Raw genomic sequence first — 24,614 nt, forward strand, 5'->3', positions numbered from 1 at the left:
CCAATGATGATTATAATAATAGTTACAAATCATCAGAGCAGTAGTAGCGGTGATGTACTCATTAACTTATCGTTTCCTAAACTAGAACCATAGACTCATAATATATTTAAAAACCAAATGCAAAATACTGACTTCAAAAATTTCATAGGAGTGATATCTGTAAGACATCGACATCTGTATGCAGGACTGGATTAAAGTAGGTGGAGGCCAATGGGTGCAAAATCTGGTGGCTGGCCTAGCTGGCACAGTGGCAGTAGTACTGACTACTAGTCGTCATACAAGTCTTATGTGTCACTGCTGCCATGAGAAATCTCTCCCCTTCTCTCACAAATCGGACCAAGAAATTTGTGAGGAGGTTAACCTAACACAAAATGGCCAGGACTTGGCTGACAAGCAGTTCAGTCAACCAATGTTAGGTACTAAGGGAGGGGGGGACAGATCAGGTCACTCCTCGTGCAGCACAGCTCTGGGTGGCCATGTTCTCACTGACTGAGTGAGTCACTGTTACAGCTTAGAAGCAGGCGCAACTACGACGCTGTGACACCCCTGCTGCAGATCACTCCCAGAAACATGCAGCTTACAGCTGTGAGCTGAATGCCAGACATTGCTGGTAAGGGTTCCCAGAGTAAAGTTGTGGGGGCCCTGGGGTGTGCGCCCCTAGAGCCCTTCCTATAATCTGGCCCTGTCTGTATAACATACTTTTTCCTAGATAATACTTGGGGGGCATTTATGAGGATTGTTGTTCATGGTAAATACTTTGAAATTATCAGAAAGGTCACCTTAGATAAGCTCAAGATGATCACATTTTATGTGCTGGTGCTAATAATTAAAGTGCGTCTATGGGCTAGGACTACACCAAACTCAGATTTCAGGTGTTACACAACAACAATATTTTACGTAAGCAATAGTAATCTGGAAGACCATATGACTTTGTTCAAGTCTACACCAATTCGTAGATTTTGGTCATTATGATCACAAAAAACTGCCCTAAAGTATAAAATGATACATGTTCCACACTGGTTTTTAAAGTTAAAGTAAATCCTAAAACACTAGTGCAAACCTGAATGGTAGCTGCTTGCTGCCTGTCTCTGGGAATGTCTCTAAGAATATAAAGAATATGAGAACAGACCCTATGGGAGAATCAGAAATTGCAGTGCACAGTGATCTGCTATCTCCAGCACCCCCATTGATTGTTGCTGGAAATAGGCCAGCACTGTGCTCGGTCATTTCTGGCATTCCTGTAGTTTTGAATGGAGCAACAGAAAAAAAATGTGCGAAAAAAATGCCAGTTAGCCAAATCCTGAGACCAATAACTTAAATAACCTTTGTTTATGGATGGAAAAATGGCAAAAAAGGTTTTGATTCAGACATTTGGGGGCTATTTTCCGTTAAGGTGTTCACGGCCGGGAATAACAGTTTTTATATTTTGATCGAATGGGCATGGGATGTGGCAATAACTAACATATTTATGATTTTTACTGTTTTACTGTGAACACATTTTTATATGTGTTCTAGAGAACGGGGGTGATTTAAACTTTTACTTTTAAAAAAAGCTTTTAGATTTTTAAAAAATGTTTTATTTTTTTACAATTATTTCAGACTTTTTAGGGTATCTTAACCCTGGAGGGTTTGATTGCTCATACTATATACTGCAATAGTACTGTCTTGCAGAATATAGTAATTTTACTGCGTATCTCTATACCCGGCTGTTAGAGATCACCATCTATGGCAGGCCTACAAGTTGACTCCATCGGCAGCTCTATTAGGTGTCGCAGTCAGTTACTTAACTGTCGCACTTAACTGGTTAACTCCCACAATCGGTGCCAGCACTGACCCGCTGCAGTTACAGGTAGGTGTCTGCTGTGTTATACAGCTGACATTCACTGTGTATGGAAAGAGCTTAGCTCCATATACCCCCCTCAGCACCACATAGTACATTGTGGAGTGCTAAGGGGTTAAATTATGTCCCAGGGTCAACATCTGCAAAGAGTTTATAAATTCTCTCAGTGTTTGTGTGGGTTTCCTCCGGGTCCTCCGGTTTCCTCTCACACACCAAAACATACTGGTAGGTTGATTAGATTGTGAGCTCCTTTGGAGACAGGGACCAATATGGCAATCTCTGTGCAGCGCTGTTTAATCAGTGTGCGCTATATAAATAAATGAATTATTATTATTTATTATTATGGACATTTTAAAACATTATACATTACATAAACTCCTGATTTTTATACAGTAATAAACCCTATTGATTACACCTTGCATTTTTTTTCCATTAGTACAGTATAAGATCAGACAAGGAGTTTGGGGAAACCCTGAAACAGAACATTACTGACTATGAGGTTCAAAGAAGGATAAAGCTACAGACAAGTTAAGGCAAAAATTTCCATTTATCTTCTTCAATAGAACATTCCCCATGGAAACTGTGTAAACATCATGATTATCCTACCTACTGCCAGTAGTATGTAAGAATTACACGGCTGCAATAAAAATGACACCAGGTAATTGTGAGGAGTGGAAGTATATTACAGAGATTTCCTTGCCTGAAAAGTAATGCAAAGTTCATTGTGTTTTTCCCAATGACCTCATACATAATTACACATTTCTAAGCTTACACGTAAAATAGATGTCTCAAAGCACATAATTGCACATGGATCATCTCAGCTTTTATTGTGAAAGCACAGATTTACTACTTGGGGATTGAATCTCTTATCATGTGGCTGTCACATTGAGCTGAGAAAAATGGGCAGACAATAGGGACTTTTAGAAGCAACTTTATAGGGAATGAAGGAACTCCTATATATTTTTGTAAAAACATCGGGTGATCCCAGTGAAGCTGCTTTGGTATGATCATAGCACAAATATGTGTCTTCATTGCAGACAAGGAATCAGTGCATATCACAAGTAACAAGTATCTACGGGAGTTGGGTCTCAGCTTACATATCACCATTTGGCAAGTGTTCTAATCCTTTACAAAGGATGGGAGAGGCATATACCTACTGCATCTCACATGAGAAATTCTATATTTATTTCCTAATTCTAGGGATTTTTCCATGTTCCCAAATTATCCCCAATCCACAGGATAGGCAATAAAGCATTGATCGGTGAGAGTTCCTTGGGTCCCAAGGGTTACAAAAATCGGATGCCTATTAATTGGAGAAAGGAAGTCCTGCCCCAATATTTGATGGAACGGTAGGTCCATCATGTGTCCTTCAGCTTCATTCAATAGTATAAGGGTATGGGGGGGAGAAAGTGCAGAATTCACACTGCGTCGTGCAGACAGGAGAAGCTTTTCATGAGAAGAATTTGACCTGCCTGACCATAATTAGAAGATTTATTGCCTGATCCCAGGGCAACCGGAATTGTATACATCAGGATTGATAGAGACAGGTTGGAATTATATCTGAGAAATTCTGTATTTTTGTTAGCAACAGTGAATTATAAAATGTGTTCTTTTGTAAGCCTGAGTATATTTAAGATGTCTTTGAGGGAATACCCCTTTAAGGAGTAATAAACAGCCCCGATGTTTACCATAAAGCAATATAAATTATGGTCTATATTCAAACATTACCTTCCTTTTTGAAATGAAGGCCTATTTATCTATAACATTCACCTCAAGTCAGCCTAACAATTGTGCTTAATGCACACAATGACAAATTATAATAACAATAAGAAAACTGTTATATATCAAAGAGATTGTACTTGTAAAAAAATCGTTAACAATATCCTTGAACATTGATCAAACTTGATTTTCAGGAATAGCCGTACCAAGATTGTACTGATGAAAAAGTCCATAACATTTATGTCACAATTTTTCACACTACACGTTCTTTGTAGGTGCCTTGAATAATTGATATATTACATTTTTGTAAACAATCACCAGAAAAACGACAACGTTTGCTATTGTGAATATGTGAACTTTATGCATGAACAGCCGGCCTCGGATGAAATCATTTCTATTTTAGTGACAGGTCATATGTGTAAGCGGAAGTGTTATGGATGTTATAATGTTGCTAAATTGAGGGAAATATTACTTCATGTTAATGGGCCTATAAACTCGGGAATAGTGCTGACTCTGATGGAGACGAGTAATTGAGCTTGGATATGTAGGGATTATAAATAAATGGATTATGGGTCCTAGGGGCAATGGATAATTTCCTCATGTCAGTTCACATTGTTGTTTAGCATCATGTATCACTAAGTGCAGTGCAATGACAACTGTATTTTTGAGGTCAAAAACCTTAACCCCTTAATGACTTGGCCATTTTGCACCTTCCTGACACAGACAATTTTTTAAAACTTCCCTGGGCCACTACAAGTGGTTATAACTTTGGAACGTTTGGACATATCCAGATGATTTTGTTTTCTCGTGACACACTGTACTGAATGTTAGTTGATAAATGTGGGTGATATTTTTTGCATTTATTTATGGCAAAAAATATTTTTTGGGAAAATTTGAAAAAAACTCTCGATTTTTGAAATGATAAGTTCTGCTTTTCTGACATATAATCATAACACCAAAATAACTCTGCTTTATGCTGACCTGGTTTTTAAAGTGTCCTCACATTGTTGTAGGATGTTATGAGGCTAATATATTTCAGCAAAAGAAAAGAATATATTATATTGTAATATATTACAATAGGTGGTGCACACCGTGAGTGTTTTAAAATCTGAACACGTTACGCGTTTTTATGTTATGAGGCTAAGAACTTCAGGTGAGATTTTTCATAACGCAAAATCATACTTTGGAGGGACCTGCTCAGGTTTAAACCCTAAATAACAGTGTAAACCCATCATTCATCCCATTATAGAAACTACACTCCTTAGCATATGAAAAACAACATTTATTAAGTTTGTTAACCCTTTCAGTGTTTGACAGGAGTTAAAACAAAATGGAGGTTCAATGTTGAAAATGTAATTTTTTTGTAAATTGTTTTCCAAAAAATGGACACATTCACAATGGATAAAATACCAAAACACTCCACAAAGTTTAAAGCCCAATTTCTCCTGAGTATGCTCATACCCCATATGTGGTGGCAAACTATTGTATGGGCATGCACCATGATATTTAATGGAAGATTCATTCAAAGCAGATTTGCAATCTCACTTTTAAAGACTGTACAACCTTTATATTATAACCTTTACTTGTGCGCCGGTTTATGATAGCCCCGCCGCTGCTTTTTCGCAGCGTGATACATCAAGAGGCTGAATACTTATCACATGTGAAAAGTCATCAGCTGCAGCTAGTGCACAGGCGCGGGAACAGTAACGCCCCCCCCCCACTTCACACCCCACTGGCGTGAAGGTGGCGTATTGGGCTAAATAATAGCAAGTGCGGAGGCCCTGATAAATATGCCCCACTGTCTCTATTATATAGATCACTACGATTACGACAATACCTCATTTATACAGTTTTTTATATTTGTGAAATTTTGCTCAAGAAAAACTAAAATAGAGAAAATAGCATTTGTTTTATCATTGTCATTTTCTCAGAGGCATAACTATAGTATATTTTGGTTGATGCTTGAGAGCTTATTTTTTTCTGTGACGAGTTGTTCTTTTCAGTGGTACCAATTTAGTGCTTGTAACTTTTTTTGATCACTTTTAGGAACATTTTTTTCATGAAGGGATTTCATGAAAAATTCACATTTTTGGCAAGTTTTTCAGATTTATTTAATGGAATTCACTGAGCTGGTCCAATAATGTTTCCGATTTATTGTACAGATTATTAATAATAATAATTCTTTATATATATAGCGCACACAGAATACGCAGCGCTGCGCAAAGCATGTCAAATTGGTCCCTGTCCCCTTGGGGCTCCCAATCTAAACAACCTAACAGTATGTTTTGGAGTGTGGGAGGAAACCCACGCAAACACGGAGAGAACATACAAACTCTTTGCAGATGTTGACCTGGGTGGGATTTGAACCCAGGACCCCAGTGCTGCAAGGCAGAAGTGCTACTCACTCAGCCACCCCTTATTATTACAGACATGGTGATACCAAATATGTGGCGGGTTTTGGGATTTTTGTATGTTTGTATGTAAATGTAATGCTGCTGTCTTTGGGACACTTTATTTTTATTAAAAAAATATTTTATTTAATCCTTTATTTATTTTATTAACAGGTTGGTTTGAATAAGCAATATTCTTATAGTTTTTTCAAGCTCATCAAGCACCTAAGACATTGCAATACAATTTTATAGCAGTTTGTTATATAACTCATTGAGCATGCTGAGCATACTCAGTGATTTACAGTCGGGTCCTGCCCGGAGGCACGGCCTGACGTGCTTAACCATTGGTAGCTCCTGGCAGTCATCAGACCACCCAGCTGACTGCGACATGTAAGGGGTTAACACCGGTGATTGGAGGAACCTCCAGTTGCGTGTATTAGTGCAGGGTGTCAGCTGCTATATGAAGCTGACACCCATTCTGTATAATGCTCACTTCACTTGTGAGCCTGCACCATAACCAAGTATCTTCTCGCCGTGCTATAGTATTACGACATAAATCGGGAAGGGGTTAAATTGTATGTTGTCTCGAATAATCACCATATACTCATCTAAATGCATATGTTAGAGCATGTGTATTTGGTGTAAAATCGCAGGCATACGTGTGCACAGTATACAGTTATGAAAAATCTTCAGTCACTGAGAGAAATTTATCAGAAGTGTCCAAGAGCAGAATTGTTCTAGTTGCCCATGGGAACCAATCAGAGCTCAGGTTAATTTTATAAACAGCTGTTGGAAAATGAGAGCTGAGCTTTGATTAGTTGCCATGAACATCTACAACAGTTCTGCTCTCAGACACTTCTGATAAATCTCCCCCATTGTATTTGTGTGATCCTAAAAACTAAAAGGAGTTGTAGGGATACGGTTAGTTTACATAATTTGTTGCCACTCTTACAGTACTACATGGTGTATAAATGCCAGAGAGATATATTTCCACAAATCACTTATACTAAGCAAACTGGTTAAGTAACACAAATGTTGTTGCCAGGCTGTACCAGGCTAGTTGATATTATTTGGAAGCGGCTAAGGTTACCAGATGATAAAATATACCCTGCTGGTTCTCAATAAGATTGGACTGTGAGTTCTCTAGTTTGCATTGGCCTCTAGAAATACTAATAAGGTGCCAAAATGAACACGATTCAACTCTACCAAGTGGATCTACTTAAAAGGAACTTTGTAGCTATGATTTACAATATTAATGAGCAGCTGAGTTTCAAGGTCAACAAGTGTGTCCCTAAAATAGACCTCTCACTATCTGTAACTGCATCATCGTGGCACTTGAATACGTATCCAGTTATGATTATGAATGTTAAAGATTCAATTGAAATATTATTGGGGATGGAGGTTATTTAAGTTACTCATGCATTATTAATATCTTGTCATGGTTTATTTTTATTTCTTCGGACCTACGATATGTGCAAACTTAAACACATATATTACAATGACAAGTGGAAATCTTTCCTATTATTAAATTGTTACTATTTTAATCACTTTTTTTACTAATGCAAATTTGAATCTACTTTTAAACAATATAATTACTGAAGGCTTTCAGGATAGTGACTGATCACTAAGGAGAGCAGGACAGACACAGGAATGTCTAATTCTCTGAAGCTTTTCTTCTCTCCGTCAAAAGACTATAGGCTGCTTTGTTTATGTCAGTCTATGTCCAATTTTCAGATTATAGGCTGTCTATAGCTTGCTGATGGAAAAGTTCCCCAGGCTGACTTGCTTTTGATGTGCAAATTAATTGGGGGGAAAAAAAATAATTTAACACAACAGTCTGAAAGGAAGCCACATTCCAGTGCCCTCCCCAAAGTAGCCTTTACCTTTCATAATAACCTTATGTCTATCAGATCATTTTCCAGGATTTAGAGTCCTTACTGGCTCAAGTCCATCCTTACAATGCAAAGGCTTTTGTGATCTGAAGTTCAACCATATCCTTATCTGTACTTATTAAAACTCTTGCCCAATTACACGTAGTATCTGTTATTTCTTTCTTGAGTATTATTAAATTCAATTTGGACCGTACATGAGGTTATGAACAGTAGGCAATTCTTGTTAAATTCAGAGACTTTAAACTATGAACTCACTTTGGAATGTAATTGACATAGAGACGCTCCAGAAAATTGCCCAGAGCTGCTGTTTCCTAGGGGCCCCAATAGAAAGCTGTTAGCAGAGTGAAAAAATGTTTCAGACCAAAGAGAGGTCAGTGTAACGTCTGAGAGTAGGATATGACAGTGGAAAGGGAGCTGACATACGGTACAGGTTTGGTTCAGGGGTAAAAAGTTGAGTAAACCTAGACAAATCCCTGGAATGGAGAGTAACAGCAAGTTCACACTGAAATTGCAATCCCGTTCCCATTGAAATCAATTGGAGCTCACCAAGTCTTCTATCAGTGAGGGACATTATGATTTATTAAATACCGTTTTATTTTTTGTTTTATAATAATTCTTTATTTATATAGTGCACACAGATTATGCAGCGCTGCACAAAGCATGTCAAATTGGTCCCTGTCCCCATGGGGCTCACAATCTAAACAACCTAACAATATGTTTTTTGGAGTGTGGGAGGAAACCGGAGTACCTGGAGGAAAACCACGCAAACATGGAGAGTACATACAAACTCTTTGCAGATGTTGACCTGGGTGGGATTTGAACTTAGGACCCCAGTGCTGCAAGGCAGAAGCGCTAATCACTCAGCCACCGTGCTGCCCTATTTTATTTACTTCGCCATGATATATGGGTTCAGCCTCCAGGCTCAACCTCTCACCGGTAACATTAATCACATTAACTGTTTTAATGCCGGTACGCTGCAATTTTTCCTAGGATTGTTGCTTTCTGTTGACATCACGATTAGAGATGAGCGAACATACTCGTCCGAGCTTGATGCTCGTTCGAGCATTAGCGTACTCGAAACTGCTCGTTGCTCGGACGAATACTTCGCCCGCTCGAGAAAATGGCAGCTCCCGCCGTTTTGCTTTTTGGCGGCCAGAAACAGAGCCAATCACAAGCCAGGAGACTCTGCACTCCACCCAGCATGACGTGGTACCCTTACACGTCGATAGCAGTGGTTGGCTGGCCAGATCAGGTGACCCTGGGATAGACTAGCCGCTGCCCGCGCTGCTCGGATCATTCTCTGTCTGGATGCCGCTAGGGAGAGAGCTGCTGCTGGTCAGGGAAAGCGTTAGGGTGTTCTATTAGCTTACTGTTAGGCAGGAGTGATTCAACAAGAACCCAACAGCCCTTCTTAGGGCTACAATAACGTTATACTTTTTTTTTTTTGTTTGCTTGTGGCTGGGCTTGCTGGCACTAGTAGTGCAGCTAGTACCATATTGTGAGGAATTTGCAGGGGGACTTGCTACCGTTGTGTTTAGCTCTTAGTGACACACATATCCACCTCAAACACCAAAGTGGGAAAATTTATTAGGGGTTTGATTTCAATTAGGCACAGTCTTCCATTTACTTTTTATTTTACGTTTATTTTTTTAATAACTCAGTGTCATCTCATCTGGCATAGCAGTGTGCTTTCATACTTGGCTAGAAAATAGCCATAGGAGAATCCAAACGGCTTACTTACGCCTACAGTAGCGTTATATATATTTGATTTCTGGTTGATCTGCTGGTGGCTGTCCTTGCTGCAGTGCATCTACTAGCAAATTGTGAGCAATTTGTAGTGAGACTTGCGACCGCTGTGTTTTGCGCTTAGTGACGCACATATCCATCGCAAAGACCGAAGTGGGAAAATTTATTAGGGGTTGGATTTCAATTAGGCACAGTCTGCCATTTCCTTTTTTATTTTACGTTTATTTTTTCATAACTCAGCGTCATCTCATCAGTGTGCTTTCATACTTGGCTAGAAAATAGCCATAGGAGAATCCAAACGGCTTACTTACGCCTACAGTAGCGTTATATATATTTGATTTCTGGTTGATCTGCTGGTGGCTGTCCTTGCTGCAGTGCATCGACTAGCAAATTGTGAGCAATTTGTAGTGAGACTTGTGACCGCTGTGTTTTGCGCTTAGTGACGCACATATCCATCGCAAAGACCGAAGTGGGAAAATTTATTAGGGGTTGGATTTCAATTAGGCACAGTCTGCCATTTCCTTTTTTATTTTACGTTTATTTTTTTAATAACTCAGCGTCATCTCATCTGGCATAGCAGTGTGCTTTCATACTTGGCTAGAAAATAGCCATAGCAATAGGATAGCATTGTTTGGTTTTAAAAACTAAAAAACACAAAAAAAAACTAAAAAACACAAAAAAACACAAAAAAAAGTAAAAAAAAAATTAAAGTTATAACTTTCATTTTCAAAATGTTTAACCCAAGGGCTAGGGGTAGAGGACGAGGGCGGGGACGTGGGCGTCCAACTACTGCAGGAATCAGAGTCCGTGGTCCTGGGCGGGGTGAGACACCAACTGCTGATGAGGGAGCAGGGGAACGCCGCGGAGCTACACTCCCTAGGTTCATGTCTGAAGTTACTGGGACTCGTGGTAGAGCACTGTTGAGGCCAGAACAGTGCGAACAGGTGATGTCGTGGATTGCTGACAATGCTTCGAGCAATTTGTCCACCAGTCAGTCTTCCACGCAGTCCACCCATGTCACCGAAATCGGCACTCCTCCAGCTCCTGCACCTCAGCCTCCTCCCCCCCAGTCTGCCCCCTCCCAGGAAAATTTGGCATTTGAACCGGCATACTCTGAGGAACTGTTTTCTGGACCCTTCCCACAGTCACAAACCACTTGTCCGGTTGCTGCTGAGCAATTTTCCGATGCCTAGGTTTTCCACCAGTCGCAGTCTGTGGGTGATGATGACCTTCTTGACGTAGTGGAAGAAGTGTGTAAAGAGGTGTCCGACGATGAGGAGACACGGTTGTCAGACAGTGGTGAAGTTGTTGTCAGGGCAGGAAGTCCGAGGGGGGAGCAGACTGAGGGATCGGAGGATGATGAGGTGACAGACCCAAGCTGGGTTGATAGGCCGGGTGAACACAGTGCTTCTGAGACGGAGGAGAGTCCTCGACCAGAACAGGTTGGAAGAGGCAGTGGTGGGGCCAGACGGAGAGGCAGGGCCAGACCTGGTGCATCAGCGCCAAATGTGTCAACTAGTGAAGCTCCCGTGGCGAGGGCTCCTGCGGCGAGGGCTAGATTTTCAGAAGTCTGGAGGTTCTTTAAGGAAACACCGGATAACCGACGGACTGTGGTGTGCAACATTTGCCAAACCAGGATCAGCAGGGGTTCCACCACTAATAGCTTAACTACCACCAGTATGCGCAGGCATATGAATGCTAAACACCCCACTCAGTGGCAACAAGCCCGTTCACCTCCGGCCGTGCACACCACTGCTCCTTCCCCTGTGTCAGCTGCTAGTCAGCCCCCTGCCCAGGACCCTGCCACAAAAACCCCATCGTCGCCACCACGATCCTCCACAGCATCCACCAGCGTTCAGCTCTCCATACCCCAGACGCTGGAGCGGAAACGCAAATATAGTGCAACCCACCCGCACGCCCAAGCCCTTAATGTCCACATCTCCAGATTGCTCAGCCTGGAGATGCTGCCCTATAGGCTAGTAGAGACCGAGGCCTTTCGCAACCTCATGGCGGCGGCCGCCCCTCGGTATTCGGTCCCCAGCCGCCACTACTTTTCCCGATGTGCCGTCCGAGCCCTGCACCAGCACGTGTCAGACAACATCATCCGTGCCCTGACCAACGCCGTTTCTGACAAGGTCCACCTGACCACGGACACGTGGACGAGTGCTGCCGGGCAGGGCCACTATATATCGCTGACGGCACATTGGGTTAACTTGGTGGAGGCTGGGACCGAGTCTGACCCTGCGGCTGGTCATATACTGCCGACGCCAAGGATTGCGGGGCCTACCTCGGTCCAGGTGTTTCAGGCCTACTATGCCTCCTCCTCCTCCCACCCCTCCTCCACCTCCTCCTCCGAACTACCATCCGTGGGCATGGCGCCATCAGTCGGTAGCTCTAGGCACAGCAGCAGTGCCGTCGCTAAGCGACAGCAGGCGGTGCTCAAACTGCTGAGCCTAGGCGATAAAAGGCACACCGCCCAAGAACTATTACAGGGCATCACGGCGCAGACTGATCTGTGGCTGGCACCGCTGAACCTGAAGCCAGGCATGGTTGTGTGTGACAACGGCCGTAACCTGGTGGCGGCTCTGCAACTCGGCAGACTGACACATGTGCCATGCCTGGCCCATGTGTTAAATCTGATAGTTCAGCGTTTCCTCAAGACATACCCCAATCTGTCTGATTTGCTCACGAAGGTGCGCCGCATCTGTGCGCATTTCAGGAAGTCCAGCACAGATGCTGCCACTCTCAGGGCAGCGCAGCGCCGCCTCCAACTGCCCGCTCACCGACTGTTGTGCGACGTGCCCACGAGGTGGAATTTAACACTGACCATGTTATCCAGAGTTTACCAGCAGCGCAGAGCGATTGTAGACTGCCAGATGTCAACTTCCACCAGAACTGGTAGTCAGGTCAGTCAGCTTCCTCAAGTCTACAATGAGGAGTGGACGTGGATGTCTGATATCTGTCAGGTGCTGAGTAACTTTGAGGAGTCAACACAGATGGTCAGTGGCGATGCCGCCATCATCAGCCTCACCATCCCGCTGCTTGGCCTGTTGAAAAAATCTCTGATCAGCATGAAGTCGGAAGCTTTGCGCTCGTCACAAGAGACGGAGGAAGAAGATTCCCTTGTTGATAGCCAAAGCACCCTTAGGTCTGTTTCTCAGCGCATATCGGAGGAGGTGGAGGTGGAGGAGGATGAGGAGGAAGAGGAGGAGAATGTTGGCGAGACACAAGAGGGGACCATTGTTGAGTCCTTCACTGTTCAGCGTGTATGGGCAGAAGAAGAGGAGTTGGAGGAGTTGGAGGAGGAGGAAATGGACAGTCAGGCCAGTGAGGGGAGTGAATTCTTACGCGTTGGTACTCTGGCGCATATGGCAGATTTCATGCTAGGCTGCCTATCCCGTGACCCTCGCGTTCAAAGAATTTATTCCAGCACCGATTACTGGGTGTTCACTCTCCTGGACCCACGGTACAAGCAAAATCTTTCCACTCTCATCCCTGGAGAGGAAAGGAGTGTGAGAATGCATGAATACCAGCAGGCCCTGGTGCACAAGCTGAAACAGTATTTCCCTTCTGACAGCGCTAGCGGCAGAGTGCGTAGTTCTGCGGGACAAGTAGCGAGGGAGAGTAGGCGAGCAGGCAGCTTGTCCAGCACTGGCAAGGGTACGCTTTACAAGGCTTTTGCCAGCTTTATGTCACCCCAGCAAGACACTGTCACCTGTCCCCAGTCTCGGCAGAGTAGGGCTGATCTTTACAGAAAGATGGTGAGGGAGTACGTAGCTGACCATACCATCGTCCTAAATGATCACACAGCTCCCTACAACTACTGGGTTTCAAAGCTGGACATGTGGCACGAACTGGCGCTGTACGCCTTGGAGGTTCTTGCCTGCCCTGCCGCTAGCGTCTTGTCCGAGCGGGTTTTCAGTGCAGCTGGTGGCATCATCACCGATAAGCGTACACGCCTGTCGACTGACAGCGCTGACAGGCTGACGCTTATTAAGATGAATAAAGCCTGGATTTCTCATAATTTCCAATCTCCACCAGGTGAAGGAAGCTCAACCTGAATAATTTATCCACTCCTCCTCCTCCTCATTTTCCTCCTTCTCCTCCTCTTTGTACAGTAAAGCAGAGGAAACTGGCTATTTTTTGACAGGGCCCACTGGCTCTAGCTATAGTACTTTATGCATTTAATTTTTCTGGAGGGCCACCGACCCGGTCCTCTGTTTTAAACAATTTTTGGGAGTGCCACATACAGGCACTCAATCTATTCCATTTTTCTGGAGGGCCACCTACCTGCTCCTCTGGTTTGAAAACTTTTTTGGACTGCCACATACAGGCACTCAATCTATTCCATTTTTCTGGAGGGCCACCTACCAGCTCCTCTGGTTTGAAAACTTTTTTGGACTGCCACATACAGGCACTCAATCTATTCCATTTTTCTGGAGGGCCACCTACCTGCTCCTCTGGTTTGAAAACTTTTTGGGACTGCCACATACAGGCACTCAATCTATTCCATTTTTCTGGAGGGCCACCTACCTGCTCCTCTGGTTTGAAAACTTTTTTGGACTGCCACATACAGGCACTCAATCTATTCAATTTTTCTGGAGGGCCACCTACCTGCTCCTCTGGTTTGAAAACTTTTTTGGACTGCCACATACAGGCACTCAATCTATTCCATTTTTCTGGAGGGCCACCTACCTGCTCCTCTGGTTTGAAAACTTTTTTGGACTGCCACATACAGGCACTCAATCTATTCCATTTTTATGGAGGGCCACCTACCTGCTCCTCTGGTTTGAAAACTTTTTTGGACTGCCACATACAGGCACTCAATCTATTCAATTTTTCTGGAGGGCCACCTACCTGCTCCTCTGGTTTGAAAACTTTTTTGGACTGCCACATACAGGCACTCAATCTATTACATTTTTCTGGAGGGCCACCTACCTGCTCCTCTGGTTTGAAAACTTTTTTGGACTGCCACATACAGGCACTCAATCTATTACATTTTTCTGGAGGGCCACCTACCTGCTCCTCTGGTTTGAAAACTTTTTTGGACTGCCACATACAGGCACTGTCCAAATTAAATTGTCTCCATAGCAGCCTCCACACGTTGTCTCCATTGCTACCTCCAAAAGTCGTCCATATAGCTGCCTCCATACATCGTCCCTTTATCAAACGAGGTGTGTCAGGCAGAAATTTGGGTTGTTTTCATGGATTCCACATCAAAGTTGTTAACTTTGTCGCCACCCAGCTGTGTTATCCACAAAATATACTGGCAAACTTTTATCATTTACCAATATTATTTCAGCGCTTCTTGCGCTTCTGTTTACATTCCCCTCACCCGCCATATCCTAAACTTATAAGAACGCTACTACACTTGATCTTATACAAAAGGTTTTTAGAAGTGCTGTTTGGGGAGTAGCCTAGAGACACGGGCTTGGTTTGGCGAAAGCTCGCCTGGCAGCGGAGCACCAGCTCCATGCCAAGATCCAACTAACATAGTTTTAACTGCAGCACCTTTAATCTACTACTAGTTTACTGCCTCCATACATGGTCCCCTTATCAAACGAGCTTTGTCAGGCAGAATTTTGGGTTGTTTTCATGGCTTCCACAACAAACTTGTTAACTTTGTCGCCACCCTGCTGTGTAATCCACAAAATATACTGGCAAACTTTTATCATTTACCAATATTATTTCAGCGCTTCTTGCGCATCTGTTTCCATTCCCCTCACCCGCCATATCCTAAACTTATAAGAACGCTATTACACTTGATCTTATACAAAAGGTTCTTAGAAGTGCTGTTTGGGGAGTAGCCTAGAGACAGGGGCTTGGATTGGCGAAAGCTCGCCTGGCAGCGGCGCGCCAGCTCCATGCCAAGATACAACTAACATAGTTTTAACTGCAGCACCTTTAATCTACTACTAGTTCACTGCCTCCATACATGGTCCCCTTATCAAACGAGCTGTGTCAGGCAGAATTTTGGGTTGTTTTCATGGCTTCCATGTTAACTTTGTCGCCACCTTGCTGTGTAATCCACAAAATATACTGGCAAACTTTTATCATGTACCGATATTATTTGAGCGCTTCTTGCTCACCTCCTTTGGTTCCTCTCTGCCACCCATTGGTTTGAAACATGAGTCCATTTAGGGTATGTCGCCATGCCACTCTCTAGCCTGCCGCTGCTGCCGCTGCCTCTGCATGAAGTCCCCTATAGTGTCAGGGTCAATTATTGGATGTTTTAGATGCTATCTAGCTTCATTCTGTCACTCTGTCATGGCCATGCTGTTGCCCATAATTTTGGCATAATGGTGCGATTAAGCAGCCTCAGAGGCATCCATGCATGCTGCCCCTGCTGTTTCCTGTCCATTTCCGTGGTGTTTCCATCCTTTTCTGAGGTACCCAGGTGTTTGGCCAAGCTTCCCTGTGCAGAGCCTTGGTCCCCTTGAAAAATGCTCGAGTCTCCCATTGACTTCAATGGGGCTCGTTATTCGAGACGAGCACTCGAGCATCGGGAAATGTTCGTCTCGAATAACGAGTACCCGAGCATTTTAGTGCTCGCTCATCTCTAATCACGATACTAGGAAAACAGTGGTGCTCGACTTTGGCAGCAGCATTTAAAGGATAACACCTGCAACTGGTGCCATAACCAATCACAGGTGTTACAGATGGGGTAAACTTTTAGATCCCAGACGTGAACCAAACTTTCAGGATTGGGATTGGCCCAACCCGAACCCAAACCTGAAAGAAAGTAAGAGATTTTGGCACTGATTTTTCGGAAGGTTGAAAATCTCTTTCCCATACCTCTAGAATGTTGCTCGAAATGTAAGGCATGGGTTGGAAAGTATGACAGCAGATTGTGCCCCATTATTTGATAAATACCACATTGTGAACGGACCAATGAGGGGAGATTTATGATAAGTGTCTTAGAGCAAAATTCCACGAGTAACTAGAACAGTTTTGCTCCTAGACACATTGGATAAATCTCCCCCATAGTCCTGCCTTCTGTGTAGGCACATGGATATAGGGATAGCGGTCAATTGTTGTGTGTGGGTGGTGCAAGGAGGACTCTCACTGTCTCTCCCAGGAGTCCTATAAATTTTGATTTGACCATGTAAAACTATTTATCACAAAGCTCAGTTCACTACTGTCTCCTGCAGAAGAACTCATGTTCTTTTTTTTCTACTGTCCTACAGACTTTGTTCAGCTTATTGTTATACCAGGAGATTATTCAAAACTGGATTGGCGGGGAAACCACTGAAGACAAGGCATTCACTTAATTTACTGTCTTAATTAAATAAAGTTTAACTCTTTTGTAATGAGGGGATTTATTATGATTTGGTCATTATATGGAATTAATGGCACTGTATTATAGTATTTTGGCACTTATGTATCTTTTTTTTCTATGGTTAGCTCCCATCATTAAATCTTTCTGCCTAAATAAAACTATTTTGGAATAAAGACTGAATTTAAATCTGCCATTAAAATCAAGCATCATAAACAAGTGGTCCTTATTCAAAGGCAATGTGACTGTGGTAATATTTGAATACAGAGAAATTGGGAGTACCGTACAATCAGATATCAGTAGTCAGTATATGGGCAACGTACAGAAATGTAAACTCACAAGAAAAGATGTGCCATAACAACCCAAAAATTAATATCAAAATTACTTTATTAATTTACAAACAACAAAGACCAGACAAACAATATAAAAACAATTAAAAAGTGTAGAAACTACACTGAAAACTCGATGTGGTGAGTATGATAAACTCACCAACAACCATCCCTGGTTCCACTAGTCATAAGGGTCACTGCTAGAGATGAGCGAACATGCTCGTCCGAGCTTGATGCTCGGTCGAGCATTAGGGTACTCGAAACTGCTCGTTGCTCGGACGAATACTTCGCCCGCTCGAGAAAATGGCAGCTCCCGCCGTTTTGCTTTTTGGCGGCCAGAAACAGAGCCAATCACAAGCCAGGAGACTCTGCACTCCACCCAGCATGACGTGGTACCCTTACACGTCGATAGCAGTGGTTGGCTGGCCAGATCAGGTGACCCTGGGATAGACTAGCCGCTGCCCGCGCTGCTCGGATCATTCTGTGTCTGGATGCCGCTAGGGAGAGAGCTGCTGCTGGTCAGGGAAAGCGTTAGGGTGTTCTATTAGCTTACTGTTAGGCAGGAGTGATTCTCAAAGAACCCAACAGCCCTTCTTAGGGCTACAATAACGTTCTACTTTTTTTATTTTAATTTGCATCTAGTACCATTTTGTGAGGAATTAGCAGGGGGACTTGCTACCGTTGTGTTTAGCTCTTAGTGGCACACATATCCATAGCAAAGACCGAAGTGGGAAAATTTAGTAGGGGTTGGATTTCAATTAGGCACTAACTCAGTGTCATCTCATCTGACAGTAGTGTGCTTTGATACTTGGCTAGAAAATAGCCATAGGAGAATACAAAGAGCTTACTTACGCATACAGTAGCGTTCTATATATTTGATTTCTGGTTGATCTGCTGGTGGCTGTACTTTCTGCAGTGCATGTACTAGCCAATTCTGAGCAATTTGTAGTGAGACTTGCGACCGCTGTGTTCTGCGCTTAGTGACGCACATATCCATAGCAAAGACCGAAGTGGGAAAATTTAGTAGGGGTTGGATTTCAATTAGGCACTAACTCAGTGTCATCTCATCTGACAGTAGTGTGCTTTGATACTTGGCTAGAAAATAGCCATAGGAGAATACAAAGAGCTTACTTACGCATACAGTAGCGTTCTATATATTTGATTTCTGGTTGATCTGCTGGTGGCTGTACTTTCTGCAGTGCATGTACTAGCCAATTCTGAGCAATTTGTAGTGAGACTTGCGACCGCTGTGTTCTGCGCTTAGTGACGCACATATCCATAGCAAAGACCGAAGTGGGAAAATTTAGTAGGGGTTGGATTTCAATTAGGCACTAACTCAGTGTCATCTCATCTGACAGTAGTGTGCTTTGATACTTGGCTAGAAAATAGCCATAGGAGAATACAAAGAGCTTACTTACGCATACAGTAGCGTTCTATATATTTGATTTCTGGTTGATCTGCTGGTGGCTGTACTTTCTGCAGTGCATGTACTAGCCAATTCTGAGCAATTTGTAGTGAGACTTGCGACCGCTGTGTTCTGCGCTTAGTGACGCACATATCCATAGCAAAGACCGAAGTGGGAAAATTTAGTAGGGGTTGGATTTCAATTAGGCACTAACTCAGTGTCATCTCATCTGACAGTAGTGTGCTTTGATACTTGGCTAGAAAATAGCCATAGGAGAATACAAAGAGCTTACTTACGCATACAGTAGCGTTCTATATATTTGATTTCTGGTTGATCTGCTGGTGGCTGTACTTTCTGCAGTGCATGTACTAGCCAATTCTGAGCAATTTGTAGTGAGACTTGCGACCGCTGTGTTCTGCGCTTAGTGACGCACATATCCATAGCAAAGACCGAAGTGGGAAAATTTAGTAGGGGTTGGATTTCAATTAGGCACTAACTCAGTGTCATCTCATCTGGCATAGTAGTGTGCTTTGATACTTGGCTAGAAAATAGCCATAGCAATAGGATAGCATTGTTTGGTTTTAAAAACTCAAAAAAAAACAAAAAACACAAAAAAAAAAAAACACACAAAAAAAAACAAAACAAAGTAAAAAAAAAAATAAAGTTATAACTCTCATTTTAAAAATGTTTAACCCGAGGGCTAGGGGTAGAGGACGAGGGCGGGGACGTGGGCGTCCAACTACTGCAGGGGTCAGAGGCCGTGGTCCTGGGCGGGGTGAGACACCACCTGCTGATGAGGGAGCAGGGGAACGCCGCAGAGCTACACTCCCTAGGTTCATGTCTGAAGTTACTGGGACTCGTGGTAGAGCACTGTTGAGGCCAGAACAGTGCGAACAGGTGATGTCGTGGATTGCTGACAATGCTTCGAGCAATTTGTCCACCACCAGTCAGTCTTCCACGCAGTCCACCCATGTCACCGAAATCGCCACTCCTCCAGCTCCTGCACCTCAGCCTCCTCCCCCCCAGTCTGCCCCCTCCCAGGAAAATTTGGCATTTGAACCGGCATACTCTGAGGAACTGTTTTCTGGACCCTCCCCACAGTCACAAACCACTTGTCCGGTTGCTGCTGAGCAATTTTCCGATGCCCAGGTTTTCCAACAGTCACAGTCTGTGGGTGATGATGACCTTCTTGACGTAGTGGAAGTGTGTAAAGAGGTGTCCGACGATGAGGAGACACGGTTGTCAGACAGTGGGGAAGTTGTTGTCAGGGCAGGAAGTCCGAGGGGGGAGCAGACTGAGGGATCGGAGGATGATGAGGTGACAGACCCAAGCTGGGTTGAGAGGCCGGGTGAACACAGTGCTTCTGAGACGGAGGAGAGTCCTCGACCAGAACAGGTTGGAAGAGGCAGTGGTGGGGCCAGACGGAGAGGCAGGGCCAGAGCTGGTGCATCAGCGCCAAATGTGTCAACTAGTGAAGCTCCCGTGGCGAGGGCTCCTGCGGCGAGGGCTAGATCTTCAGAAGTCTGGAGGTTCTTTAAGGAAACACCGGATGACCGACGGACTGTGGTGTGCAACATTTGCCAAACCAGGCTCAGCAGGGGTTCCACCACTACTAGCTTAACTACCACCAGTATGCGCAGGCATATGAATGCTAAACACCCCACTCAGTGGCAACAAGCCCGTTCACCTCCGGCCGTGCACACCACTGCTCCTTCCCCTGTGTCAGCTGCTAGTCAGCCCCCTGCCCAGGACCCTGCCACAAAAACCCCATCGTCGCCTCCACGATCCTCCACAGCATCCACCAGCGTTCAGCTCTCCATACCCCAGACGCTGGAGCGGAAATGCAAATATAGTGCAACCCACCCGCACGCCCAAGCCCTTAATGTGCACATCTCCAGATTGCTTAGCCTGGAGATGCTGCCCTATAGGCTAGTAGAGACCGAGGCCTTTCGCAACCTCATGGCGGCGGCCGCCCCTCGGTATTCGGTCCCCAGCCGCCACTACTTTTCCCGATGTGCCGTCCCAGCCCTGCACCAGCACGTGTCAGACAACATCATCCGTGCCCTGACCAACGCCGTTTCTGACAAGGTCCACCTGACCACGGACACGTGGACGAGTGCTGCCGGGCAGGGCCACTATATATCGCTGACGGCACATTGGGTTAACTTGGTGGAGGCTGGGACCGAGTCTGACACTGGGGCTGCTCATATACTGCCGACGCCGAGGATTGCGGGGCCTACCTCGGTCCAGGTGTTTCAGGCCTACTATGCCTCCTCCTCCTCCCACCCCTCCTCCACCTCCTCCTCCGAACTACCATCCGTGGGCACGGCGCCATCAGTCGGTAGCTCTAGGCACAGCAGCAGTGCCGTCGCTAAGCGACAGCAGGCGGTGCTCAAACTGCTGAGCCTAGGCGACAAAAGGCACACCGCCCAAGAGCTATTACAGGGCATCACGGTGCAGACTGATCTGTGGCTGGCACCGCTGAACCTCAAGCCGGGAATGGTTGTGTGTGACAACGGCCGTAACCTGGTGGCGGCTCTGCAACTCGGCAGACTGACACATGTGCCATGCCTGGCCCATGTGTTAAATCTGATAGTTCAGCGTTTCCTCAAGACATACCCCAATCTGTCTGATTTGCTCACGAAGGTGCGCCGCATCTGTGCGCATTTCAGGAAGTCCAGCCCAGATGCTGCCACTCTCAGGGCAGCGCAGCGCCGCCTCCAACTGCCCGCTCACCGACTGTTGTGCGACGTGCCCACGAGGTGGAATTCAACACTGACCATGTTATCCAGAGTTTACCAGCAGCGCAGAGCGATTGTAGACTGCCAGATGTCAACTTCCACCAGAACTGGTAGTCAGGTCAGTCAGCTTCCTCAAGTCTACAATGAGGAGTGGACGTGGATGTCTGATATCTGTCAGGTGCTGAGTAACTTTGAGGAGTCAACACAGATGGTCAGTGGCGATGCCGCCATCATCAGCCTCACCATCCCGCTGCTTGGCCTGTTGAAAAACTCTCTGGTCAGCATGAAGTCGGAAGCTTTGCGCTCGTCACAAGAGACAGGGGAAGAATATTCCCTTGTTGATAGCCAAAGCACCCTCAGGTCTGTTTCTCAGCGCATATCGGAGGAGGTGGAGGTGGAGGAGGATGAGGAGGAAGAGGAGGAGAATGTTGGTGAGACACAAGAGGGGACCATTGTTGAGTCCTTTACTGTTCAGCGTGTATGGGCAGAAGAAGAGGAGTTGGAGGAGTTGGAGGAGGAGGAAATGGACAGTCAGGCCAGTGAGGGGAGTGAATTCTTACGCGTTGGTACTCTGGCGCATATGGCAGATTTCATGCTAGGCTGCCTATCCCGTGACCCTCGCGTTCAAAGAATTTATTCCAGCACCGATTACTGGGTGTTCACTCTCCTGGACCCACGGTACAAGCAAAATCTTTCCACTCTCATCCCTGCAGAGGAAAGGAGTGTGAGAATGCATGAATACCAGCAGGCCCTGGTGCACAAGCTGAAACAGTATTTCCCTTCTGACAGCGCTAGCGGCAGAGTGCGTAGTTCTGCGGGACAAGTAGCGAGGGAGAGTAGGCGAGCAGGCAGCTTGTCCAGCACTGGCAAGGGTACGCTTTACAAGGCTTTTGCCAGCTTTATGTCACCCCAGCAAGACACTGTCACCTGTCCCCAGTCTCGGCAGAGTAGGGCTGATCTTTACAGAAAGATGGTGAGGGAGTACGTAGCTGACCATACCATCGTCCTAAATGATCACACAGCTCCCTACAACTACTGGGTTTCAAAGCTGGACATGTGGCACGAACTGGCGCTGTACGCCTTGGAGGTTCTTGCCTGCCCTGCCGCTAGCGTCTTGTCCGAGCGGGTTTTCAGTGCAGCTGGTGGCATCATCACCGATAAGCGTACAAGCCTGTCGACTGACAGCGCTGACAGGCTGACGCTTATTAAAATGAATAAAGGCTGGATTTCTCAGAATTTCCAATCTCCACCAGGTGAAGGAAGCTCAACCTGAATAATTGATCCACTCCTCCTCCTCCTCATTTTCCTCCTTCTCCTCCTCTTTGTACAGTAAAGCAGAGGAAAATGGCTATTTTTTGACAGGGCCCACTGGCTCTTGCTATAGTACTTCATGCATTTAATTTTTCTGGAGGGCCACCTACCCGGTCCTCTGTTTGAAACAATTTTTGTGAGTGCCACATACAGGCACTCAATCTATTCCATTTTACTGCAGGGCCACCTACCTGCTCCTCTGGTTTGAAACATTTTTGGGACTGCCACATACAGGCACTCAATCTATTCCATTTTACTGGAGGGCCACCTACCTGCTCCTCTGGTTTGAAAAATTTTTGGGACTGCCACATACAGGCACTCAATCTATTCCATTTTACTGCAGGGCCACCTACCTGCTCCTCTGGTTTGAAACATTTTTGGGACTGCCACATACAGGCACTCAATCTATTCCATTTTACTGGAGGGCCACCTACCTGCTCCTCTGGTTTGAAAAATTTTTGGGACTGCCACATACAGGCACTCAATCTATTCCATTTTACTGCAGGGCCACCTACCTGCTCCTCTGGTTTGAAACATTTTTGGGACTGCCACATACAGGCACTCAATCTATTCCATTTTACTGCAGGGCCACCTACCTGCTCCTCTGGTTTGAAACATTTTTGGGACTGCCACATACAGGCACTCAATCTATTCCATTTTACTGGAGGGCCACCTACCTGCTCCTCTGGTTTGAAAAATTTTTGGGACTGCCACATACAGGCACTCAATCTATTCCATTTTACTGCAGGGCCACCTACCTGCTCCTCTGGTTTGAAACATTTTTGGGACTGCCACATACAGGCACTCAATCTATTCCATTTTACTGCAGGGCCACCTACCTGCTCCTCTGGTTTGAAACATTTTTGGGACTGCCACATACAGGCACTCAATCTATTCCATTTTACTGCAGGGCCACCTACCTGCTCCTCTGGTTTGAAACATTTTTGGGACTGCCACATACAGGCACTCAATCTATTCCATTTTACTGCAGGGCCACCTACCTGCTCCTCTGGTTTGAAACATTTTTGGGACTGCCACATACAGGCACTCAATCTATTCCATTTTACTGCAGGGCCACCTACCTGCTCCTCTGGTTTGAAACATTTTTGGGACTGCCACATACAGGCACTCAATCTATTCCATTTTACTGCAGGGCCACCTACCTGCTCCTCTGGTTTGAAACATTTTTGGGACTGCCACATACAGGCACTCAATCTATTCCATTTTACTGCAGGGCCACCTACCTGCTCCTCTGGTTTGAAACATTTTTGGGACTGCCACATACAGGCACTCAATCTATTCCATTTTACTGCAGGGCCACCTACCTGCTCCTCTGGTTTGAAACATTTTTGGGACTGCCACATACAGGCACTCAATCTATTCCATTTTACTGCAGGGCCACCTACCTGCTCCTCTGGTTTGAAACATTTTTGGGACTGCCACATACAGGCACTCAATCTATTCCATTTTACTGCAGGGCCACCTACCTGCTCCTCTGGTTTGAAACATTTTTGGGACTGCCACATACAGGCACTCAATCTATTCCATTTTACTGCAGGGCCACCTACCTGCTCCTCTGGTTTGAAACATTTTTGGGACTGCCACATACAGGCACTCAATCTATTCCATTTTACTGCAGGGCCACCTACCTGCTCCTCTGGTTTGAAACATTTTTGGGACTGCCACATACAGGCACTCAATCTATTCCATTTTACTGCAGGGCCACCTACCTGCTCCTCTGGTTTGAAACATTTTTGGGACTGCCACATACAGGCACTCAATCTATTCCATTTTACTGGAGGGCCACCTACCTGCTCCTCTGGTTTGAAAAATTTTTGGGACTGCCACATACAGGCACTCAATCTATTCCATTTTACTGCAGGGCCACCTACCTGCTCCTCTGGTTTGAAACATTTTTGGGACTGCCACATACAGGCACTCAATCTATTCCATTTTACTGGAGGG

The 24,614-nt window shown here is 45.0% G+C and overlaps 1 long non-coding RNA gene across 4 annotated transcripts in view; it reads left to right on the top strand.

Annotated features, from left to right (window-relative positions):
* Positions 1–1,774: 1,774 nt before the first annotated feature.
* Positions 1,775–24,614, top strand: part of LOC140120620 (uncharacterized) — a 69,515-nt gene continuing 46,675 nt past the window's right edge. For all 4 annotated transcript variants that reach the window (XR_011853911.1, XR_011853910.1, XR_011853912.1 and 1 more), the window contains exons 1-2: positions 1,775–1,849; positions 2,277–2,498. This is a non-coding gene — a long non-coding RNA (uncharacterized lncRNA). The remainder of the gene's footprint in view (positions 1,850–2,276; positions 2,499–24,614) is intronic.

This window comes from Engystomops pustulosus, chromosome 3, assembly GCF_040894005.1.
Source record: "Engystomops pustulosus chromosome 3, aEngPut4.maternal, whole genome shotgun sequence".
NCBI classification, from domain to species: Eukaryota; Metazoa; Chordata; class Amphibia; order Anura; family Leptodactylidae; genus Engystomops; species Engystomops pustulosus.